We start from the raw sequence: 26,110 nt of genomic DNA on the forward strand, positions 1-26,110 counted from the left end.
TAATTAACACTGTTTTTGTCTCTATTTATTTACAAAGGACAAGAGAGAATACTGCATTTGCACGAACATATAGAGCTCTGGAGGAAGGAGAAAAAATACAAAATAAATGAGACTTGGCACGGGAGTCAAATCATGTCATCCTCTGTAACACCAAATCTGTACTTGAAATGCTCCATGTCTGTCTGCCACAGCCTACTTCTAAAACCCAGAGCTTCTAAAAACAAAGCAGTGTCTATCATCGAAAATTTAATCACCTAAAAATTTTCACAGTACAAAGATCTCCAGTAGAGAGCACTAATGTCTTTAAAATATTTTGTTAGTAGCTTTAAAGCTAGAGAAGGCATAGCAGTTAGTTCTATGATCCATCCCCACAAATACAGGAACATAAGACACAAAGGACTTTTTCTACTTTCATTACAGTTTGTTAGCTACCAATTGTCCCCAGATACCATGTTACACCTTGGGATAACTGAAGGGAAAAGATAGATAAGACTCATTTTACACCAGAAAATACCTTTCCCATATTAGTCACTTAATCTTCACAACAACCTATCTTTCAAGAAGAAAACTAAGACACAGGGGAATGAAATAGCTTGACCAAGACCAAACAGGTCATAAGGAGAAAGCTAAGATTTGAACTCAGATAATCTTGGTTTGATGTATGTCCTTAGACTGCATTTTTATTTTGTGCTAATCATCTCAGTTTCCAGACTAAGATTTCAAACACAATTGACTTGTCAATAATTATCAAAGAAACTCAAGATATTACGATTCTTCAAAGACTCATGACACCCAAACCCAAGTTGAAAAGTGTGGTCCAAAGCCCATATGGATGAAGTTTTTATTAGAGAAAAAAGATGAAGACATCCAAAACCATGACAAATATAAGCAACTTGCAATGAATAATTTTTTAATTTATTGCTGGCAAATGTAGCTATTTGTCAATTTTAGTCACACCCTGTACTCCTTCCCACCTCCAAAAAACCTGTTCTTTTATATGGGCTGCTTTTTCAATTAAATCAGGACCTCTCGCCCAGATTTCAGCAAGGCTCAGAGAACACAGACCAACCCCTTATAGGGATCCCAGTAAGCCCTGTCACAGTCTCTAGCAGAACTAATCAGAACTGATTTTAGACCCCTCCACACCAGTTCTCCTTTCATTCTGGCTTTTAGCCTGGCTCCACTTGTATATATTTTCTTAGAAATCACCTCCTCTTTATGGATAAGGAAAGACAAGAATCAACAACTGCCTGGCTGCTTTATGGTGATTCCAATATGTGACCGAGATGACAGCATGTTTTCTTTAAATAGGATGCCTGGGAAACTTTCAAAGAAATATTTGGACAAATTCCCAGAAGACAGATCAACTGAGGATGTTAGACATCCTGCTGCAAGAAAGATGTTTTCTCTCAGAGGAAAGGACTCAACAGAAGACCACCGTCACAGCACGGGTCGGGATAAAGAAAAGGTGATGTCTGGTTAAGGCATGTGGGACACCTGGCACAGTGGGTGATAACATAGAGTGTTTGTGACTATGCACGATAGAAGATCAACTCACACACAAAGGTACATCTGGCCTTGCACAATTTCAGTCCAGATTTCTAGGTCAAACTACCTTATTCCAGACACATGTGCAATATCCAATTTATCCTCCCTGTCTGAGAATTCTTACCACTGAGTTCATTCTCTGGGGGCATTCTCAGAATCTGTGCCAAACCCAAGCAAAGCTCATTTTAACCACTGTAAGCAAAAGTTTGAAAAGGTCAGAAAAACAAGATACACTGTTTCACCAAAAATAAATAAATAAAAATCCTTCCTTAATGACATGGTGCTCGGTCACATACAGCTGGACCTGGAGGATCTGGTAAACTGCCTCAGGATGCTAAAGTATGAGTGAGTGGCTTGTGACTTGTTCTTTTGTTTTCTTGGCACTATGACAGAATTAACAATGTTATGCCATGATTCTGAGACAAGATTTAAAAGAAGTATGTACTATTAGAGTAACTTTTCAACTTACAGTCCCAAAGCTAGGTAACATTTCTTAGACCCAAAGCTAGATAACATTTCAAAGTTCTTAACATTTCTTAGACCCATGTTCAGAATGATGCTCTCCTAACCCTACAGTACCAACTAACCTCACTTCTACTTTAGGAAACTGATGTTCTCTGGGTATACCTTCTTTGCCATGATGTCATAGCTCTAAGAAAAAAACCTATGTTTATCTTACTATTCTTCCTCCCCTCTGTCAGATCCCCAGCGTTTTCTCACAACTTTTATAAAATTCAACATTTAATTTTTAAAAAGAGGGTTTTTCCATTATCATACAGAATTTATAAAACATTGAAATAGAAAAAAATGCTAATATTGAAAAACCTTTCTGACTATTCATAAATACTGTTTCAAGACTTAGGGAAATCTACTCTTGTTCAATAACCTGTATACAGCAGAACTTAATATTTATATCTGAAAAACACAAGAATTTCTTTCCTTTGGGGGAATCAGTCAAGAAGAAACCTCCAGTCTCCAGAGTTAGGTGATTACTTCATGTGTGTCAGAGAATTCAGCAACAAGACAACAAACCTAGAGCAGTCACCTCATTTCTATTATTCATAATTTTGCCTGTGTCATTGTATAGAGGAGCTAACCACATTAGCTGTTCCTACTCCTCAATTTTTATCACAGGGATATAAACAAAGACCCTACCACTTGACGTCCTTGAGATGTTTTAGAAAGTAGTATATTTTTTCAGCTTTTTCCTTGGATTTTCAGCTCACCAGAAAAAAAAAAAACTTGAAGGAAAAATGTCATTTATAGACAATATTTGGGGTAGACAAGGCAAGGATATAGGGTAGAGTTTTTCTCAATCCTGCTCTTCTCTCAAAATTGAAAGTTCATGAAGGCCAACAGATTCCAGGCGCCACCACCAGGATGCTCCTTCTTGTGGGCAGCCAGTGCAGGCAGAGAGAGCCAGCAAATCCACCTCCACCTGCTGGACACCACCACCAGGAAGCTCCTTCCTGCAGGCAGCCAGCAGAGAGCAGGGACATGCAGCCAGGACCCTTGCACCCCACCCATCATGTGGGAAGTGCCTGGGGCCCCACAACCAGTTTGTTGGGAGGAAGCTAGGAGAATTTCAAGACAAGGGAGTGAAAGGCAATCTCAGACCTCCAGCTTACACAGAAGAAATCTGGGAGATACAGTCATGGAAGAAAATGGAATGATAAAGAGCCAGCAGATTGACCTCCATCTGCGGCTTCCAAAAATAAAACACTTGCTTGCTGTGGGCAGCCAGTGGGAACAGTAACATACAGCCAGGCAAGCCCATGCATTCCACCCAGTGATGGCCCTTGCTTCCTTCTGGCAGCCAGCACCGACCAGGAAAATCAGCAAACACACCCTTGTGTGCCTGTCGCATCATAGGAGTCCCAGTGTAGATACACAGCCTAAGAGAAGCAGCTCCACCACAATGCATCCCTAATCATTGAGGAAGCCCCAGTGTAGCTGCACAGGTCTGGAGACGCCTGCCCTCACCTGCCACCACTCTGTAAGAGGAACCCAGATACCTGCCCCATTCCCCTATACCAGAGGGACAATGAATGTAGGAAGTGCCTGCCCCCCCCCAACCAGCTTGTTGGGAGGAACACAAGAGAATGTCAAAACAAAGAGGCAAAAGGCAATCCCAGACCTATAGCCCACATAGAACAAGTCTTGTAGATACAGTCATGGAAGAAAATAGTAGTGACACACCTGAAACCTCCAAGTGGATAACAAAAGAACTAAAGAAACAATTTCATGAGACTGTAAAGGTAATCAAATCAGAAATAATATATCACATAAAAGAAGAAATCACAAACATAAAGAATTGCTCAGCATATCTAAAGAAGACATAGATTTTTAAAAAGAGGAACATAAGCAAATGATGGAAACTGTTGGGCGCAGGCGCTCAACATACCATACCCCACCCGGGACTAAGGACCACGCCAGCTTCCGCAATGCACTACGTCCCTCTTTAAATTAGCCAACACGTGTGGACTTCGTGCTCACTCCATACTCTGTGGCAACTCCTGATTGGCCACAGCTGGATATAGTAGCCGGAGCCTACATCCCATTCCCGCCCTGCTTCCTTGTGGCAGCCTGTGATTGGTCACGGCCGAATATATAAACCAGAGCCCGCCTAAATAAACTAGCAGTTAACTGTCGTCCACAAAAGCGTCTCCTGTCTCCTGTTTCATTGGAGCTGCGCCGGTCAACTGGTGGCCCGTACGGGGAGCCCGGAGAGCTGAGACCCTCTCTCCCAGAGCGCTGGGACCCTCTCTCCGACAGTACGAGGAGCGCTGAGACCCTCTCTCCGATGGAACAGAGACGTTAACAGGTAAAACCGTCAAGCGCCGATAGCGGGGGCTACTCGGCGGGCGGGGACTGACAGGTTAAACTGCTCAACGTTGGTAGCGGGGGCTACGCAACAGGCAGCGGGGGCTGCGGGCCGGATAGCGGGGGCTATCGGGCAACCTTGGGCGGACGCGTCGCAAGGGTCAGGAACTTGTAAAGAGAGTTCCGGGGGCCGTAAAGAGGCCGGTTTTGGGGGCGCCGTAAAGGGGCGCGGGGACTAAGCTGTCCGTGTATAAAAAAAAAAAAAAAAAAGGAAAAAGGAAATAAGAAACAAACAAACAAAAAAATAATAAAAAGAAACTCTTGAAATTCCGGTTAACATGGGTAACATGGCTACTCAGCCACTGTCAGTCGCCTTAAGCGACTTACTGAGAGAAAAGGGATTACAAATGAAACAAGAACAAATTCAAAACTTCCTCGATCAGGTCGATAAGGTAGCACCTTGGTTTGGTCCCACGGGGTCCATTACCATCCCCAGCTGGGATAAATTAGGGAGAGATCTTGACTTTGCAGCAGAAAATGGCCTCCTGGAGCCAGGAGTCAGACCCCTTTGGGCAGTGGTGAGAAGCTGCCTTGCAGACCCCTCTTGTCGTGACCATATAAGGGCTGGCACCATGGCGCTTGATTACCATCAGGCAGAATCCTCCCGCGAGCAATCTCGTGAGTCCAGTGCCGTAGGCGAGGTGACCCCACCCAACTCAGAAACAAAGGACTCGTCAGATAATGAGGGGGAGGAAGAAGTATACAAAATGGTGGATGCAGACACCACCAAAAGAGGGGAAGTCACACACACGCAGTCAAGAGGGCCTTACTCTGAGGCCATAAATGAGCTGCAACGCAGGATTTCTCAGAGTAAATGGGTCAATGAAAGTGAGTACGGGATCCCAGGGCCGCCCCGTATAAGACCTACGGCTCTACCTCCCTACCCGCCAGATTATCATGCTCACCGGAGACCCTGCCATCAGCTATGTAGCTGTCCGCAATGGGTCCAGACGTCCCCTGGGACATTCCAGGAAGACCTTTGGCATCAAGTCAAAAGAGAGGACCCAGGAGGCCTGGGCCGTTTTCTCCAGGCTTTTCCGGTTGCTGTAGATGCTCAGGGAAACAGAGCCCACCTGCCTATAGATATGAAGGCGATAAAGCATCTTAAGGAGGCCAGCACCATGTACGGTGTTAATGGGGCGTATACCCTGTCCCTAGTAGAAGCCATGGCAGGAAATGCCATGACACCTGCTGATTGGGCCAGTTTGTGCAAAGCAGTGCTCAGCCCAGGCCAATATCTTGATTGGAAAGCTTGGAATGTTGAACTTGACACAGAACAGGCCCAAGCTAATGCCCAGAACAATCAGGCCACCTGGAACGCGGATATGTTATTAGGACAAGGGCAGTATCTCAATAACCAGCTGATATTTCCACAAGAGGTGTATGCACAGATAAATAGAATAGCCATACAAGCATGGAAACGGGTCTCGGCTAGGGGAGAAGTCTCAGGCCACTTGAAAAAAATTTTGCAGGGCCCGAGCGAGCCTTTTCCAGATTTTGTGGCCCGCATGATGGAGGCGGCAGGGAGAATTTTTGGAGACGCAGAGACAGCCATGCTGCTCATTAAGCAGCTCACAGCTGCTCTGGGTCAGCACCAGGTGTAGTTTGTTAACTTGGCAGGAGTCGGGGCTTGCCATTGTTGACAGCCCCTACCACGAGACAAAGCAAAAGCCACATCCAAACTTATTCAAGAGCAATTAAAGTTAGGCCATATCCAACCCTCAAGTCTATTCTGTTTAAACAAAAGGAGGGTATTGCCCAGGGCATGACACCTAGGGCCAGACTAAATCTTGCCCTCTTCACTTACAATTTTGTAAACATCAACCCACAAGGATCCACGCCAGCACAGCTACATGCCAACCCTGTCGCACCCAAACATGGTTGGGTACGCTGGAAAGACCTCCTGCATGGGGTGTGGAGAGGCCCCAGCCCAGTACTTAGTTGGGCGAGAGGGGCGGTCTGTATCTTCCCGCAGGAAGAAGGCAGCGAACCTGTCTGGGTCCCGGAACGCCTGATACGTCCCTGCAAACCACCAGACCCTGACCCAGAGGAAACGTCAACCACAGAACAGGGGAACCAACAGGAGCCTCACAAGCCAGACCAAGCAAGTATACCCACAACTCCCATTAACTATGGCACCTTGGCCAACTCCCCTGGTTAGTAGCCTCCTTTTCCCCTCCTTCTTGCATCGCGTACGGTCCTTGCAGCCAATGACTTTTCTAAATTGCTCCACCGCAACCTGTTATATGTTACAATGTTGGGATAACAGTGCACTTTCAGCTGTTGTTATGCAGGTACTCCAGTTCGCACCGGTTCCAGTTATGGCGGACTCAGACGAGTTTCCTGTGATCCAGCTCGGGCCAACTCTCCAATTGGCTTTCATAAAGGAATGGGCAGGAACAGGGGCTCTGGCTACCATAACTACACTTGCCGCATTCGGCAGTCTACTTCTGCTCTGTCGGATTCGCAGACAAAGGAATAGGGACAAAGTATCAAACAAGCATTGCTGATCATGGAATCTGGTCAAAGCCCGGCAGCATGGCTCGCCATGCTGTGATGCAGGTGTGGAGCAAAGCATGGCAGGGGGTGTCGTCCTTGGCCAGGAGACACCCCGGTCCCCATGTTGGCGAGCACGCGGGTTGGGCTCATAAAACAGATTTCCCGCCCCCTCCAAAAGAGCACCAACGAGTAGTGAGGCACTGTCATGACTGCAGCGTGACACCTCACGAGGGGCACCGACCTCTGGAGACCCTGCGTCAGTTATAAAGAAAGGGGGAGATGTTGGGCGCAGGCGCTCAACATACCATACCCCACCCGGGACTAAGGACCACGCCAGCTTCCGCAATGCGCTACGTCCCTCTTTAAATTAGCCAACACGTGTGCACTTCGTGCTCACTCCATACTCTGTGGCAACTCCTGATTGGCCACAGCTGGATATAGTAGCCGGAGCCTACATCCCATTCCCGCCCTGCTTCCTTGTGGCAGCCTGTGATTGGTCACGGCCGAATATATAAACCAGAGCCCGCCTAAATAAACTAGCAGTTAACTGTCGTCCACAAGAGCGTCTCCTGTCTCCTGTTTCATTGGAGCTGCGCCGGTCAGGAAACCTTGAAAGAATGATATAAAAGCATATAAAACAGCCCCACTTTTGAGTGCAAGGAATATATTATGGTAACCATAGTTTCCTATTATCTTGTTTTGAACTCTTATGCTTTCATTCATTCATCTAATTGGTTTTATTCTATTTTATTTTGATTATGTGAGATGTTATGAACAATTACTCTGAAGAAAACAAGACATTATGGTAACCATTGCTAATTTCCTATCATCTTTTTTTGAAGTCCTGTCATGTTTGTTCTACTGTTTTGATTGGTTCTATGCTGTTGTGTTTTGATTTTATTATGTGTGATAGTACTGACAACTTTTCTGAAGAAAATGAGATATAATAACCATTGTTTATTTCCTGTTATCTGGTTTTGAAGTCCTGTAATGCTTTCATTCTTTTGATTGGGTTTATACTATTTTGTTATGTTTGATATTATTGTGTGTGAAGAAATGGTCAACTATTTCGAAGAAAACAAGAGACTATGGTAGCCACTGTCCTGCTGCTTGTATTGTTCTGTTCTGATTTGTCCTGTTTTTTGTTTTGCTTTAAAATTTAAAAGTTATTTTTAAAAGAAAGTTCACAGAGGTGCCTCTGAGTACTCTCATTCTCATTGTTTTATCTCCTCTCTTTTTGAGCCCAAGAACCTGTCTTAGCTAGTACTTTCTGGTCATTGGGACACAATATCCCACACCTACAACCCCAGGGAAGAAAGGTTTATTTTGCCTTACAGTTTGGCTCAAGGTTTCATTCCATAACCAGCTGGCTCCAGGCAGCAGGCATGGCACAGGGGCATTGAAGAGGACAAACAGGTCATGGTGAGATAGCAAAAAGCAGACCAAAATCAGAGGAGGAGAGAAGGAGGAAAGTAATGCACCTCCTCCAACCAAGTGTTACCTTCCAGTGTCACACTGAGCTATGAACTCAAGTTCACGGATCTACTGATGAGTATCACTCCCCTCCCTGCCCAGGATTCAATCGCCTCTCAACAGCCCCACTTTTGAGTGCAAGAGGCTTTTGTTAACAAAATCCATGATTGTTTCCTGTGTTGTCTAAAGTGTGGGTGGCAAAAGTCAGAAACTGTATAGCTTATGATGTCCATTACCCTGCACAGTACAGAGTTAGCACTTTATATTCCTAAAGCAGTTTTTACTATTTTAGTCGAGCAAATGTGGCTGTGCAAATAGTTGCCAAGTCTTTTACACTTTTTTATTGAAATAAATTGGAGCATCCCTGAGGAAATTTTGCAAGTAGTAAATATACTCCAAGGCTGCTTGGATTCTTTTTTCAAAGAGATTGTAATGTAATAGGAAAATTTAGAATGGACATAAGAAGTCAAACAGTATTTATTCCTCATTATAAAGTCTACCCTTGGATGTCAAAAATTTCTGTTCATTAAATACACTTTCCTTTATGGGCCCATAACATGTGCATTGTATTTAAAAAGTTCTCTGAGAAGCTAAGTTGAGGTTACGCATCTTTGTCTTAGCTGTGATGTGAATAGTTGTATAACATCATAAAATGAAGAAACAAGAGAAACATCTATTTAATGCCTTTGCAGTATTCCTGAATGTAATATCAAAAATTCAGAAGTCTTCTTTTCTCCAGTGGTACTAATAAGTCCTGCCATCATGGAGTGTGATTTGTTTGACGAGAATTAGGATAAAATAAACACATTTCAAAACTACATATTTGAAGTTACTCAAAGGTAATACAGTTTGAATGAACGTGATCTTTCGATGAAAATTTGGATTATCAAGCAAGGAAGTCACTTTTTGTTTATATCACTGGAGCAATAATCTTTTTTTCTAGTACTAGTGGTTGAGTCCAGGGCCTTTGCAACATCTGCAGCCCTTGTTTATTATTTTGAAACAGGATCTCACAAAGTCACTAAATTCCCTAGGCTGAGTTTGAATTTTCTGTCCTCCTACCTCAGAGGCCTAGAATGCTGGGATGTGCCACCACACCTGATTAGAACTATAATCTTAGCAGATTTAGTTTACATTCTGTGTGGATGAGGAGACTGACTGCAAAGAGATTAAGTAACTGTCTTGAGTCACACAAATAATTGCATTACTGGTGGAAAAATGGATTATCTGTTCATGGATACCTCTTTCCAAACATTCAAAGACACAAATTCAAAACTGAGTATTTTCAAGTTTTTAACACTATAGTTTTGCCTTATATAGACCTATATTAGGTATATATACCTTATATAGGTCTATATATAGGTATATATATTCTATATATGTATACGTATTATATATATATGGGTATATATGTATTTATGATAAAACTGTAATATATACCTATATATTACACACCTACATATATATCTTTTGTAGCACTTTTTCATTTCATATGTATTTTATAATATATATATATATATATATATATATATATATATATATTCTCCCCCCATAAGCAGCTTGAAGACCATACCCAAATCTAAATGAGTCTGATAGATCTGTCCATACAGTGTCTGACATATACAATTCAATAAAAACTTGAGCAACAAATGAAGAAATGTTCTTTGAGGTTTTCCTCTAAGATTCACAAAACAGCCACCAAATCAGGATGCAGCCGGCAAGGGAAGAACAGAGCAGTGATACAAAGATGGCTTTCTTCTCCTTTGGATGCTGCAGATGTAGTGGTCTCTGTGGCAAGCAGCTCAGAATTAATCAGATGCTGTCTTTCACGATTTTTATTTTACTCCTTTAAGTGGCTTTCGCAGAGTTCTTATTTAAAAAATAGGGATGTTATCCCCATAACAACTAAGGGAAATAAATCTTTCCTAGTTGAATCATTGTGCGGGAAAGGACAGCCAGGGCAAAGACTGAGTTAAACATCGTAGAGTTAAGAGAGAATAAGGAGTGGCTGAGGATGATAAAACTCTCGCTCTCTGTCTGTCTCTCTGTCTCTCTCTCTCTCTCACACACACACACACACACACACACACACACACACACACGCACACCAGTATACTTGGGTTTGGATTAACTTTTTCCTTATTTTGTAAGGCACGTTCTTACTCTTCAAAGTCAGGGCCACTGAACTGCAGACAGAAGCCGTTGGGGTCGTAGACAGTGGACTTGCAGCTGTTAAGCACTAAAATACTGGCCATGAGTATAGGGGTGGGTCCATTTACCATGCAACTGAGCACAGCATTTTGACAAATGGGAGGTATTTAAGAGACCCAGGATCTGATTAAACCGCATGGTTTAGTGCTGTGGTCTCAGCCTGCAGCCCTTCTTAACCCTCAGGGTAGAGAGCTCCAGGACCTTGGGGGTGAGGCCCCACTCTTTCCCCGGGCCAGGCACGGTTACTGAAAAGAACAAGTTACCCGGGTGCACACGTGAGATGGCGAGCCCGCGCCCACGGGCACCACCAGGTTCGCTCTCAGGGAAGGCTGGGAGCCCCTGCGCAGGGTCCCCCACGCGACCGCGGTTGCCGCGCTTTGTCTAGGACTGCAAGAGTAAGTCACCGGCCCGCGGCCCCACGGCCAAGCAAGCACTCGGGCCTAGCAGCTGAAAAGTCCACTGCAGGCGCGGCTACCGACCGAGCGCTGAGGCTCCATCCCCCAGCCTCCCCGCCTCCGCCCCGCCTCCCCGCCTCCGCCCCGCCTCCCCGCCTCCGCCCCGCCTCCCCGCCTCCGCCCCGCCTCCCCGCCTCCGCCCCGCCTCCCCGCCTCCGCCCCGCCTCCCCGCCTCCGCCCCGCCTCCCCGCCTCCGCCCCGCCTCCCCGCCTCCGCCCCGCCTCCCCGCCTCCGCCCCGCCTCCCCGCCTCCGCCCCACCGCCCCCCGCCTCCCCGCCTCCGCCCCGCCTCCCCGCTGCGCCCCGCCTCCGCCCCGTCCCTCCGCCTCAGCCCCTGCCCTCTCGCCGCCCCGCCTCCTCCCCGCCCCTCGCTTTAGCCCCGCCCTCTCCCCGCCTCTCCACTCCGCCCCGCCTCCGCCGCCCGCGAACTCAGTCAGCGGTTCGCGCCGCCGCGCTCCCATTGGCCGGCCGTCGCGTCGCGTCACAATGGAGCCGCTTGGAGGCGGCGAGCAGGTCAGCGCCGAGCCCGGCAGCGCCGGGGCTTCCCGCTGAGCCCGCGGCCGCCTGCAGCCCGAGAGCGGGCGCCCGGCCGCTGCCTAGACCTGGAGAGGAGCGCTGGCGTCCGGGGCCGGGGCGCGCAAGTAGGTCCGGGCGGACACGCGGGCTGGTGCCCTGGGAACCGCGGTGAAGCGAGAGGTTGAGCAAGGGGCGCAGCAGGTGGGGGCGCCGAGCAGGTGCGGTTACCTGTCCGCGCCCCACCTGCGAGCGGGCCAGGCGGCGGCTTCGCCGCGCCCTCGCCTTGGCGGAGAGGACCGCTGGGGCGGGGGCCATGCGAGCGAGAGGAGTGGGCGGTCGGCCGAGGCGGCGCCCTGTGTGCCGTCCGCAGCCCGCGTGCGCCAGAGCCTTCGGCGGGAGGGCGCTGCTTCCCCGCCCAGGTCTCCCTCGGTGAGCGCCCTCCCCGCAGTGTGTCCACGCCGGGTCCCCCGCTCTGCCCGCTGCCCTGGCGCTGCTTGTTAGCAAACATCTGAAGCTCTTGGAGAGTCATTGTTCCCAACAATTTGGTGCTGTTGGGTGTTCAGTCTTTTAAGAAGACAACTGAAGCCCATTTAGAGGGAGGCGCAAAGATTTTTCTCCTCCTGGGTTGTAGCTGGGAGGTCGGAAGGGAAGAGGCTGTGTTGGCTCTTTAATGGTCCGCGTTAATGTCTGACTTCCCAAAATCCATAGGTTGCCGTTAGTTCGGTGACATTTGTGGAAGACTTCTTGTGGACAGAAAGGCTTCTTAGCAGCACCCCAAACCTAGATCTAAAAACAAGAACCAGTGTGTGGATTTCCTTGAATACATTCAACTTATATAAAAACTTAATTACCTGTATGAAAATTTAAAGTTATAAATATGCCGCCAACTTAAAATAGGCAATTTGTTCAGCATATGTTAAGAAATCACAGGTTGGGTGTGTATAGTGGTGATATGGAGTGTGTATTCAGCATGGGCAAAGCCTGGGGTTCAGTCCTCAGCACTGAATAACAATAGTAACTGGTTTTGTAAACCTGGGCACAGGCCAAAGTAACAAAGTCTAATTGTAGTATAATAAGTTAGCAATTCTGGTGTACACTTATGCGCAATTGACATCTCCGGAGAACCCTCTTGATTTGTGGGTGCCAAGGTGACATTCTTTTGCCTGGGCTTAGTCAGCCAGTCAGCCGCACCATTCTAGAAAAGAATACAGCATGACAGCTGGATCCCCCAGTAATTTGGGCCTGTGTGATTTAAGATTATTAGCCTTAACATGTCTGATACTAAAACTTGGTTCAGGGAGTGAAGTGTGCACATTTGTCGTTAAGCACAGTTGAGTCATGGAATTTTCTTGTGTCGAGTTTCTAAAACATTGTTTCCAAAATATCTTTGTGTTGCAATTAATTTACTGTTGTTTGAAACTTGTTCTAGTTTTCTTCGGTTGGAAAGGTGTTCCAGCATACAAAACTTAATGTGAACATTTTCTTTCACATTTTGAGTGATTTCATTTGAGATTTTTTTCCTTTGAAGCCTCTTTCCTACTGCCGTCACCCTTCTCCATTGCTGTTTTACTTTTTAGAACCCTCATAAAGAAAACAGCAACACTAACATGAAAAAGGCCTCAACAAAACTTGAAAAACGTATCAGATTCTTCAAAATGTTTTAGAATAGTCTATGTGGGTATTTTCCCACAGTGGTCTGAACTTCGTCATTTTTGTTTAGGTTTCTGAAACTGAAGGGGAGAAAACATTTTAAAATTTAGAAGAATCATTTAACTGAAATTTTTGAATAGTTATTTTTTGAAATGTCTAATCATTTTAGTGGCATCTGATTATGTTGTATTCTTTTTTTAGTTATTATCCATGCAATAATAATCGATTGAGTTCAGTCCATCACTTTCATTGAGAGTCACATAAGTTGAATGTCCAAATTTGATTTCTCCTTCCTAGCATCCTTTTGCCATTTACAGATACTATCAAAAGCTATTGTGATTCTGTCATGTTACTCCACACCTGGTGAAGTGCTTTGCTTTGCCTTCCATATAGCATATCCCTTACTGCTGTCCTAATTCTGAGTCCTGGGTGCACCAGCAAATAGCTTGGACCTGAGACCACCCAAAAGAAGTATGGAGGCCCATTTACAGGGAAGAATTGATTTACCCAGTGAAAAAGTACCTTATAATTTGTGTCCTGTCCATTTTCATATTGCTACTTTTTATTGTTATTGCCTACTTTCCTTTTATTTTTCATGTATATTTTCTAAACTTCCTGCATGCCCTTATTGTGATTTATTTACTGTTATTTACTTTAAAAATGTACAAAGTGTAGACTTTGTAACCTGTTTTTCTTTTTCTGGATCATTGATTAGTCTTGAATAAAACCAGGACTAGCTCAGATCACTGCATAACTCTCCTCAGTTCTTATCACTGCTGTTCATTTAGAAATTCAACAAAAGTTAATAGTAGACTGTGCTTTATGACTTTCTTTCACTTAAGATTCTACTCAGTTGCAACACAACTTAAATTCCCTCCTTCAGTGCTATTGTGAGGAGAGTAAAGGAAATGAATAAAAATGAGTTGTCAGGGCCTCCACCATGACCTTTCCTTTTTGCCTTTTTGAACTTTATTCTGGCTTTGATATGGGCACATGATTCTCCTTGTCTGTTTCCAGGCTGTGTGTATTGGAACTTCATCTCGTTCTGTTACATAGCCCTTTGTAATTTTTTCTTGTCTCATCCCGGGCATTGCCATAGCTCGTTTCTGCAATGTCCACCATTCGACTCACAGCATCTTTCTCAGAAGCTACCAGCTCCCTCCCCACACACTACCCTTCCCCACCAGTTTTACTTCCAATTCTATGCTTGTTACTGAGATTTCCTGACATTTTTCTCTGCTCATCTCTGGTGGAGACCAAATTCTTTACTGTTGAGTAGTATATTCCTTTGGAGTCTTTTCCAGGCATGCAGAATTGAGAGCGTATTCAAACCTTCATATTTTCTTCTATCAAATTCTTTTTCAGCAGTTTGAAACACCTTTTTTAAAAATCTATTGCAAATTACATTAAAGAGTTCTTCAGATCTAGGAGAATGAACTTTCCAGACAAGTGGGCTTGCATTTCAACTCTGTCATCACTTGAATGAGTTGCTGGATTAGTTCAGATTAGCTACCAGTTAGAGACCACAAAGAACTATAGCTTAATCAAAGAAATGTTTCTCTTTCACATTAAAAAAAAAAGGGACACTCAGACAATCCAGTGATCTGTGACAGTTCTGCAGTCTTAAAGTTCCATATATTGTATCTACCATACATAATACAAAGCCCTCAATTTATGACCCAAGATGAAGCTTCAGCCATCACATCAAAGTTACAGGTAGCAGAAGGAGAAAAGAAGAAAGGGAAGAGGAGGGGAGAAGCAAAAGCCTACAGTCTCATACAATAATTTTATGAAAGCTGCTGTATACTTCTTATTACATATCATTGCTCAGAGATTAGTGCGTGACCTCCCCTCGTGAGAGAGTCAGAAAATGTATCATTTATACAGTCATATTTCTAGCTAAAAAGTGTATGGGGGGATCTCATCTTTAGTGGCAGAATAAGGGGTGAAATGAAAATTGGGGTAGCCAAACATCACAGTTGTTCTAATCCTCTCCCCCTTCTTTTTTGTTTGTTTGTTTTGTTTTTGGTACCAGGGATGGAACTCATGATCTCGCACTGTCAGGCAGGCACTTATACCAGTAAACCAAACCCCCAACCTCCCCCTACTTTTTTTTTCTAGTATTATCCTACAGGATTCTTAAACTAAAAGAAATACACATTAAAGCATCTGATGCAGTATGTGACGTAAGATAAGCTTTTGGTAAAGGCTAGTTTGTATTCTTCCTTATTCTTTTTCTGTTTCCCTGCTGCTACATTGTTAGCATTCAAATCCTTTTTTTTTTTTTTTTTGTCTTTTTCCTTTTTATCGGTACCAGGTCAAATCCTATTTTAACATTTGGCCATTTGCACTACTTGTTGAGTTGCACCTTGGCATGGTGGGTTGTACCTTGGCATTTGGCCATTTGCACTACTTGGTGGGTTGCTTGAATGGCAAAGAAAAACATAACAGAATTTACTTCTTAGTTAAAAACACTATTTAGGTTTAAACATACATGTGCTCTTGAAATCAAAGAGACCTGGATAGGAATCCTGGCTCTGCCACTTAATGTGCAACCATAGGCTCTCTTACTGTTTCCGTATGTATAAATTAGGATGCTTATGAGATACTGGGATTATGTAAAGAAAGAGTATCTTAAATACTTAGTATTATGCCTAATATAGGAGGTAGTTGTTCCTTTCAAATTTGGCCAGATCTGAATTACTGAATTCTTCCACCCCTGATTCCACAAGTGGCCAATTATAAACCTTCTTAGTATATCCTTTATGTATCACTTTTATATTACATCTGTTCCTCTAGTGAACACTGATATAGACTTTGGTACTGCAGATAGTCTTTCAAACTGCTTTGTAGGAAGGGTTTGGAAAAGTTTATAGGTGCTAGCTGAGGAAGCTTTAGAATGCCCGTAACCAGAGCTTAGTGGACCTCAGAAAAATTTTGTCTGGAGCTTAGAAGACCAGAATGCCAGTAAAAAGGCAAATGTTAAAAGGTTAGGCTCAGGAGATTTCAAGTAGAAAGAACGACTTGGCAGTTGAACCGCAAACTATGTGCCTTATGGTATGGCAGAAAATCTATCTGTATTTTGCTCATGTCCTAAGATTTTGCAGGAGACTGAGGTTCTCAGGGTGGTAGATTAATCTGGTGATAGAAATTTCAAGATAGCCCACAATTCAGATTGTGGCATGGCTACTATTGAGGGAGGAGAGTTAGCCAACTTTATACTAAGAACAACAAAGAACATAGGGGAATGACAAAAAGTTTTGGATTTGATCACAATGGAAGCACAGATAAAGCTGGGACCTGAAAGATGGGAGCAGAAAAGAGCTTAGTGGTCAAATGGATTTTCATTTAAAAAGAAGCCAAGTACTCCACAACAGGACAGAAGGAAACATAACTTGAGGGAATGTGAGGAATAAGTAAGACCCCAGCCACCCTTTGCAGGCTCAACATTGCAGAAGTGGGAGACTTTGCTTTGAAAAGACAGCCCTGGGGCACTGTGCTCTGGTACCTAGGGAATTTGTTCCCTGGGATTCAGAAGCTAGCACTCAGCCACAGTTTCCCTGGGATTTGATTCCTATCAGTCAGCCATCTGGTCATTTGGACACCTCTGCAGCTGCAGTTTAAGGGGGCCTGACTACTGTTCCCATTGGCAGAAGACTTTGGCATGAACCACATGGTGCTGCTTTTAGAGGCACACAGAATGCAAGAGATACGGGGTCAGGGAGGCTACCATCTAGATTTCAGGAGAAGGCCAGGGAGATTAGGCAGTGTGCCCTTGAAAGGACAGTGAATGAAACTAAGAGTGTAGCTGAAAATGCTGTTGAGACCCCCCAAAAAGTTAGAGAAACCACGAATATAGGTAATCTGAGAAAAGCTGCAACAAGTGAGCAAAATCAGCCCAAGAGAGAAGACCATAAGGGCTGCAGCCACCAGCAATGCTGTAGGCTCAGGATCACACAAACCTTTTGGAATCCACATCTTGTCACCACAATTTGCCCTAGGTGCTAGACATGGAACTACCAGATTTAATGTTTGCCCTGCTGGATTTCTGTCTTGCTTGGTTTCTGTCCTCCTGGTCCTCCCTTTTTGAATGGGATTGTATACCCTGTGCCTTTGTATTCAACAGTATTTAATTTCTTTTGATTTTTTACGAGGACTCTCAACTCAGAGTTTGCCTTAAGTCTCAGAGGACACTTGGGACTTGGACTTTTTAGTTATGCTGAAACTGTTTCAACTGTGGCAATAGCTCAGAGATTGGCTAAATGCCTTTTGCATAAAGAGATGCGTGTGAGTTGGAGGGGAGGGCAGGAGCAGAATATTATGGTTTTATATCTAGATGTCTCTCCCATAGCACCATGTGCTCATAGGTGAGACTTTGTGGAGGTGATTGTATCATCAGGGTGTGATTCTCATCAGTGGGAGTTTACAGGTAAATACAATGTTGACTGATGAAGGCAGATTAGAGGAAATGTTGGATTGACCGTAAAGATTATATCTCCCTTCCTCCCTCCTCTTTTGACATTGCTCCTGGATGCTAATGTGTGAGCAGCTCTCCTCCACCATACCCCTCCACTTTGCTGTCCTGTCTTGTAGCAGATGACCATGCAAGACTGAAAGTTGTACAACTGTGAGCCAAAAAAAATTCCCCTCATTAAGTTGTAGTTCTCAGGTATTTTATCTTAGTAACAAGAAAAGTGATCAAAACACGGTAGTTATAATAATAATAATAATAATAATAATAATAATAATAATAAAGCAAAGCAGATAGCCAAACCTTCTCGTTTAGCTTTGATTTAAAGTTTGGACTGATTCACCCTCAGAAAGAAGCTAAACATATATCATCTTATTTCGTAGCAGCTATTTATTAAGCATTTACTGTGTGCCAAAAACTGTTGCTAGGTTTTGGGGATGCAGTGGAAAGGAAAACTACATCTGGTTCTGCCCTCACAAAAGCTGTAGATTTTTGGGGGAGATAGACAGGTGAATGAATCAGTTTCACCTGAAAATTGCCATTGTGGAAGTTGTCAGGAAGATGTGGAGGTGCTGTGAAAGCGTGTGCAAATGCCTTGTACTGAGGGACTAAATAGTGAGTTTTGGAAAGAAAAATTGGCCTCTGGGCTACAATAACTGATGAAGGAAGGACGTGGTTTAAAATGAGCCCAAACATGATATGAGCCTGCCTGGAGGCAAGGATCTGCAGGTGTTCTGCGGCATTCCAGAGGAAGCATTTCATGATGTTTGAAGCCATCTTTAAAATAAATATATAAAATATACCTATTATATAATGTGATAAAATGTTATATGATAATGTGAAAGTGGCTACATAATTCAAGAATAGTTCTTTCTCAATTTACTGTGCTAGAGACTAGTAAACTTTAAAGATAGTTTCTTTTTGATACACCAAGCAGATGTGTCTTAGAAAGGGAGCTTTAATGCAAGATCTTTTCAAAGAGAGTTCTAGGAGTGTGATATTTCCCTTAGCAAGTTGGAATTTGAAACTATGTAAACAAACAGGACACACTGCTTACAAAATAATGAGTATATAAAGAAACAGTAGAAATGACCTGGTCAGGGGCATGAGCAGTGTTCTCCAGAGGCCTGTGTGCCTAGGAGGGCAGTGAAAGTCCCCAAATCCAGTCCCGCTGTGCTTTCATGTTTGTGAGCAAAACCCCAAATACCAATGGCAGGTACATTGGTGGGATCCATATACCTTTGCTTTATCCACCTGATCCATTGAGGAGCTACAAAACTGTACAAAAATGCTCATCCTGCCATAATCTTGAAAGAAACTGTGCTTCCATGTACTCCCCACCCATGGTGGGGTGCTATGACTGAGTCTGGGGGGGAGGTGTGACAAAACCCTCAACTCTTGGACTTTAGGTTATTTCTTGCTTGGAGTAGATACATTTAAGATGAATTCTGTAGATCTAGAAATTTTTAAAAGTTCATCTCTCTAAGCAAAATTGGTTTGTTCCTGGCCCCATTTCAGTGCCAAAATAGTCTTCCACTGAGCTCTGACTCGTCTTCCAAAAGCGTTCGTGAGTCATAATGCTGCTCTCTGCAGTGCTGTGTTATGTACAGTGGTCAGATTCACAGGCTGCTGTAAGGTGGCAGACTTCTCATATCCACCCCTCCCCCAGTTAAATCTTATAACTTGGACTTCTTCCTCAACATCTGTCCTGTCACTTGGAATTCCTCCCTCAGTGGTACAGCATTGGCTTTTCAGATTCAGCCCTCTTCCAATATGAGTGTGCCTACTTCCTGCTCCTCAGGAAAAGATCACTACCATTGTGACCTCAGAAACTGTCCCTGTGTGTCTGTTCCTATCTCCATCAGTCTTTCATACCTGGGTTTATGGTTTGCTTGCTTATTTATGTTCTATTCCCCTCACCGCTGCCTGGATACAAGCTCTGCAAAAGCAAGGACTTTGTCTCAGTCTATTGATTTATGCTTAAGACTACTATGTGATAAGCTGCCCAGGTGATTCTGGGCAAATAATTTTACCCCACTAAGCATAAACAGGGATATTAATACTTGTGCCACCTACTTCACAGAACAAACACAGGCCTGGAATTAATGTTTGACCATCTTCCTTTTCCCTACAACTTACTATAGCAATGGTGGCAAACGTATAGCACACATGTCTTTTGTCTTTCTCCTAAGACAAAAGATATTAATGCTTGAGTTGTTTTCTCTAAACTGAAACCCTAGTACTTAGGCTTAATTGCAATGTTGACAATTAGCAATGGATTAAATGGGGTTTGGATTGCAGTTTGGGCACTCATTTCTAAAAGGCTTACCATCACTGACCTGTAGATTCTGTATTTTTGCAGCTAAATACTGTTTGTCCAACGACATATCTAACTCAGAGAAACCTGGAACTAAAAATCATCCGTCTTCACTTTCTTCACTTTCTACTCCTGCTTGCATCACTAGGAACTCATTTGTCTGGAGGCCATGCCCTTCAGGTTCCATGGTATCACTCTGCCCTCCACAGCCCCTCCACTGTGAGAGTCCTTCCAGGAAGCACCTGAGAAATTGTTGGCTGATAGTTTAATTTGTACTCTCACCCATCTTCCATCTCCTAATCCCCAAATTTATTGTCCACTGTCGTCTTTCGAAAAAACCAATCTCATCCCATCATTGTCTTCCCGAGCCTGCTCTGCCACAAGGTGCAAGCTCAGATTCCTCGGTGTCCCATGTAATACAGTCCCCTATTGTCTGACTCTTGCCATTGTTCAGGTTGACCCATTGCAACTCTGTCATTTCTGCATCCCCAGTGCAGGTACCATGGATGTGGTGTTCACAGTTATACCCTATAACCGCTCTCCTGAATTATCTGCCACATAGGAAGATTCTAGGTAGCCAGGTGGCTCTACGGCTTTGTTCTTTCTCTTTATCTAGGATCCTCTTGACACTAATGCACATCTTTTAAGACTCAGTTCAAGTATCCCTCTTCTAGAAGACCATGCCTGACATAATCTCACTACTTGACCTACTCCAAGGCCTTCGACTCCTACCTCTGTGCTACCTTGGAGCCTCAAAACAGTGAACCTGTGCCAGAGAACAGCTCTGCGTCCTCCTTGGTGTTTCTTCAAAACAAAAATTGTCTTTTAAAGTAGATGTGGTGGTGCATGCCTATAATCCTGGTTACTCAAAAGGCTGAAGCAGAAGGATTTCTTTGGAGGCCAGGCTATCCTGGGTAACTTAATGAGATTGTCTCGAATGTAAAGGGCTGGGGAAGTAGCTCAGCAGTAGAATACTTGCCTAGCATGTGGAGGGCACTGAGTTCAATCTGCAGTGAAAAAAGAAGGGCCTTCTTCAGTTTTGTGTTCAGTCACTAACATGGGTATATGGGCTTCCTGTCTAGGTATATGTGGGCCCACATTCTGTGAGCGTGCAGTCAGTAGACGTCCAGAGGAGAATTAGGGAATGAAATTTGGCATATGTATTTCTTAGTGTAGAGGTGCATTTCAGTTTCATACTTTTGAGTAGTATTTAACTTAAGATTTGAAAAAATATCTCCTTGGGGGTTAGATACTTAACATTTAAAAGATACTGTTGAATAGCAAAAATATTTCATCACTGAGCTTATGTTTATTAGACATTTAGTGGATTCAGAATTCCACATTTGGCAACTTGCAAGAGAAGTGTTAGGCAAAATTTACACTTTTCTTAATAATCTTGACTCTGGGATTATTTTAGAAGTCACCCTTTCACATGTTTAGCGTAGGTTCCTGACTTAAAGGTAGTTTAAAACTGTCTCTCAGTATTCTGTGAGTACCCTCTGAATGGATTTTGAGAGCTGTATGCTGTTCTCATAGATTTTTAAAGTTAATATCTAAAATTTTTATCATTATTTTAAGTAATTGTGAAAGATATTTCTGATAATGCAAATGTTGATTTTCAAACACCCTTTTAAATGTACCCAGTGGAAGTTAACTGTAATGCCTGTTATCGTCCATTTAGAAATACATGACCAAGCTTTTACAAAAAGTCAAGGTGTTTACATAGTTATTTTGAACATGGAATATATTTCGTTCCTCTTCGCCTTTAAAACTTAATTTGAATGTATTGTATTTCAATGTCTGCTTGATTACCTGATACTCCTATAATACATACACACCCTAACTTTATTTTAAAGTTCTTGTGACAGAAAACTATTGAAATCTTTCCACAGACATAAATATATGGGAATGAAGGCAGTATAATCCCATTCTAATTTTATGAAGAAAAAAAATTCATAACAAAATAAGAGATCAATAATTAATACACTGTATCATAATCTTAAAAATTCTCAAAACTCAAGACATAGACATAAAAATACAGTAAGAAACAGTAGCACAAAAATTTTTTTAGTGAACTAAGAAAAACTAGTACCTAGAGTGTAAATGAAATAAATTAGCATATGAAAATGTTTTTGAAGCAATGGAATAGATAATTTGGATCATTACTTGAACTTATTCCTACTTCTTATATATATTTTCTCTTTTATATTTTGAGTTTCTCATATTAGAGAACCCACATATTTAAGCTTGTGTGTCTGACTTATTTTACTTCATGTTCTCAAGTTGCATCCATTTGCCTATCAATGCTTCAAGTTTATCTTTCTTTATGGCAGACTGGTACTCCACTAGGCATAAATATCACATTTTCCTTATCCATTCGTCTTTTGATGGATATATACACTGTTTCCAAGATCTAGCTATATAAATTGTACTGTTATAAACATGGGTATGCATGTATCCCCGTAATATGATGATTTTTTTAACCCTTTTGAGAAGATACCTAGAAGGGACATAGCTAGGTCAAATGGAATTTCTAGTATTTTTAGTTTTCTGAGGAATTTCCATACTCATTTCCAGTGGTTGTACTAGTTTACATTTCCACCAACAATGTAGAAGGATTCCTCCCCACCCCACCCCCACAGCCTCAACAGCATTTGTTGTAACTAGATTTTTTGATGATAGCCAAAAATAAGGTAAAATGGGATAAAACAGTAACCTATTTTTAAAACTGAGTTTAAATTTCCTAGTGAATGAACACCAAACTGATTGTCAGTGTCCTGTTGCTGACAACTTGATTATCTTCTGATACTGTTCTAAGCAAAATAACTGAAACTTTAAGATGGATTTGCTGCTTAGTCTTGCAAGTCTTTCATTTTCTCAACATTTCTAACCCTTTGAATTTTTCAAAATGACCTTTTGCTTGTTCACCTAAAATTTTTACACACCAAAGCCAAATACCATGAGCTAACTCCTAAGAAGTGAGTGTTTACCCGTGTTAATGATATGTAAAAATGATGAACTTGAAAAGAGAAGAAAAGGAAATAGAAAGAACCAGCAAAGCAACCAATGTTTGGAAAGAGATACTTTTAGGCAGTGCTAGTTGATGATGCTAGTTGATGCCTCTAGGGTACCTCTTCATACAAATAAAAAACCTCAGACCTTGTACTCCAGCTTAGAGATCACTTGTTTGGGTGGCTTTTAAATTAGCCTTCAATGATCAAATTATATTTCATTTCTAAGAGGTAAAAGGTCCCTGGAAGGCCAGTTTAAAGATTTCTTCTTGGTAGTGGGACATTCAATAGGAAAAGCACATGGTTAAAGTGTATCTTTCTTTTAAATATATCCAGTAGAATCTCACTGGATACCAGAATGATTTATCATCATCATATATTTTAGGAACACATGAATGAACTCGCCAAACACATGAACAGGCAGGAATGATACTGTGCTTTTGCTACTTATTATTAGACTAAGTACAACAAAAACTTTGGCTAAATCACTGGGTGCTTAACTGAGAGTCATCTAGGTCAGTGGGGGACTGATTTCTAAGAAAAATCTGGGGGTTTTTTACCCTAAAAAGAGTCTTAGTCCTAGTGAAAACAAAAATGTTTAACATTATTGAAAATACTAATTTCTTCCCTGAAGGGGGTTATGAAACACGACATGCAAAAATGTTTGTGATCGGGCTGGAGTTGGGACATTCTTTCTGTGGAGTAATGTAGTCTGAGAAAGGCTAAACAGCCTGGTTTACAGTTGACCTGGCTGTTGTTCTGTTGAATCAGGAGACTTTCCTGGGATCTCCTGCACTTTCTGTTCCTTGTGTCAGAGAACACTTTGCAGCCATTCCTTGCTGTCTCACTTCTGTCTTCAGTATAGCAAATCTCTCCTGCAACAATAATGGGATTACATTACATCGTTAGTCATGTCACTTCTAACACTTTATTGATACCCACACTTGTCATCCTCATAACTGCAGACATGGACCAGATATTATCCCTTAATACAAGTGTGGAAACTGAGTTCCACAGGGAATACATGGCTTATCTAAGCAAACGTCATACATAGTGACTAACTCAAATCCTAATAAAGTGACTTTTCCTGTGATACATTTCCTGGCTCCTATTCACAGATTGTTAAGACTCTAAGGATTTAGAAACTTCCCGCAAAGTGATACTAAGTCAATGAAATAAATATGTTTGTAAAATATGTAGTACACTACATAGCTCATACCAGACTCCCAGATTTTTAAACAAGAAATGTATTTGAGTCGTTAGGGTGATGTGCTTCATTTTACAGATTTTTAAAAATTCATTCAACAGATTTTTTTTTTTTTTTTAGCATTCAATACGTGCTAAGTATCATACCAGGTGCTGGGGATACATCCAGTGGTAAAGACAATAAATAAAATTTTTGTGTACTACATATCCTAAGACATGCTGTAAAGAAAAAGTAGAATGAAGAGCTAGAGTGGTGGGGCTAAAGTAAATTAAATACCACGATTTGTCATGGTATTCTGAAGTTCAGTGGAAGAGACCCTAAAAGGTATCTGTTGGTGGTTAACCTTTTACATCCCAGATATCCTTGAGGCTCTTTCCTACCATACGCACATGCTCATGTGCATAAAATTTTGAACATACCTTGCAATCATCCTTACAACCCCCTTTCAAAGCTAATGTCTCCATTCTACTTGAGATATTTTATTTTACTGATAAGACTGTAAGGTTGAGACAGGCAAAGTAAAAATTATTCAAGACATTGTAACTACGGCTAAATCAAGAATCAGAAATTTTCACAAAGTTGTCAGTTGTCTTCATTAAAATCTGTAAGTAGCTGGTATGTCAAGTTCTCCCAAAGGTGCTAGGGTTAGAGGCTTTGACTTTGTTAGCCAGATATAAAAGCAGTTATGGTTTAGAAGAACATCCTCTGATTGTTTTTATGGTTGTTGTTTTTTTAATGCATTGCTATAGTTTGAATGTCTACCCACTCCCCAAAGTTCTTTGTGGGAATCTAATCCCCAAGTTGATAGTGTTAAGAGGGGAGGCCTTTGGGAGGTGATTGGATCATGAGGGTAAAGTTCTCATAAATGAGATTGGTGCCCTCATTAAAACAAAACAACAACAGAATCTTTTAATTAGCTGTTTTGAGCTGCAACAAAATATTTGAGGCTGGTAACTTTATGAAACTGACTCAGCACACTGTTTTGGAGGCTGAAAGTTCCTACAGCAAGATTGCAGACACTGGGTACATGATGAATCGCAGAACATGTGCAGCGGAAGGATTACATTTCTAGTCTGATAACAGAAAGAGCAAGAGGAGGACCAGGCTTACTCATTTGTGTAATAATCCTTTCGTGATCCCTATGAAAGTATTTGCAAACTGTAAGGATTTCTCAGTCGGTTCCACTCCTTAAAAGTTCCATTACCTTCCAACACTACCAACATCTGGGGGCCACATCTCACATGGACTTTCAGAGCACATCTGAATGATATCCAAACCATTGCAAGGCCCAATATGTGCCTTTTAACACATGAAGACACAGTCAAATGTCACTGCCTTGAACTTGAACTGCTCAGGCTCCAGAATTGTGAGATATAAACATCTGTTTTTTTAAGTTACCCAGTTTATAGAATTTCACTGTAAGCAACCTGAACAGACTAAGATATGCATGTGCCATTTTTTATTTACATACAGTAAAATGTCCCATGGGAGGGTTGGCTCCTTATTTTCTTGCCAGTCACACAGGTGACACTGTAAGTATTGAACAGTTCTAGAAAATAGCAGGAACCCAGGCTGATGGCAGCAAAGAAATGAAAACCTTGAATGGTTAGGAACCTTTCAAACTTCGTGATTTTAAAGAATGGATGGGAAATGATCAAGTGCCTTTGAAGGTTTCCAAGTGGACTGGCAGCAAAAGAGCTAGGAAAAACCTTGTCCCTCTTTCAGTAGAGGCAGTGACTCTGGTAGAGTAAAAGTCACCCCTACCAAGTAATTTGTTCTAAGAACACTGTACTGTAGCTTGTAAGATAAACTCACTGTCAGGAAAATACTCCTTGTTGCAACTTATCTTTCCCACCACACTTCCTTAATG

At 42.5% G+C, this 26,110-nt stretch overlaps 1 protein-coding gene across 4 annotated transcripts in view; it reads left to right on the top strand.

Annotated features, from left to right (window-relative positions):
• The first annotated feature begins 11,569 nt into the window (after window positions 1-11,569).
• The window catches only part of Lrrc8b (leucine rich repeat containing 8 VRAC subunit B), a 68,916-nt gene continuing 54,375 nt past the window's right edge, over window positions 11,570-26,110 (top strand). For 3 of the 4 annotated variants that reach the window (XM_063253895.1, XM_063253887.1, XM_063253896.1), the window contains exon 1: window positions 11,570-11,709. The gene's annotated coding sequence lies outside the window, so the exon portion shown is untranslated. The remainder of the gene's footprint in view (window positions 11,710-26,110) is intronic. The other variant, XM_063253892.1, reaches the window with a different exon arrangement.

Source organism: Cavia porcellus, unplaced genomic scaffold (genome assembly GCF_034190915.1).
Source record: "Cavia porcellus strain 051 isolate PalLab524CR breed Dunkin Hartley unplaced genomic scaffold, mCavPor4.1 scaffold_1, whole genome shotgun sequence".
Taxonomy (NCBI): Eukaryota; Metazoa; Chordata; class Mammalia; order Rodentia; family Caviidae; genus Cavia; species Cavia porcellus.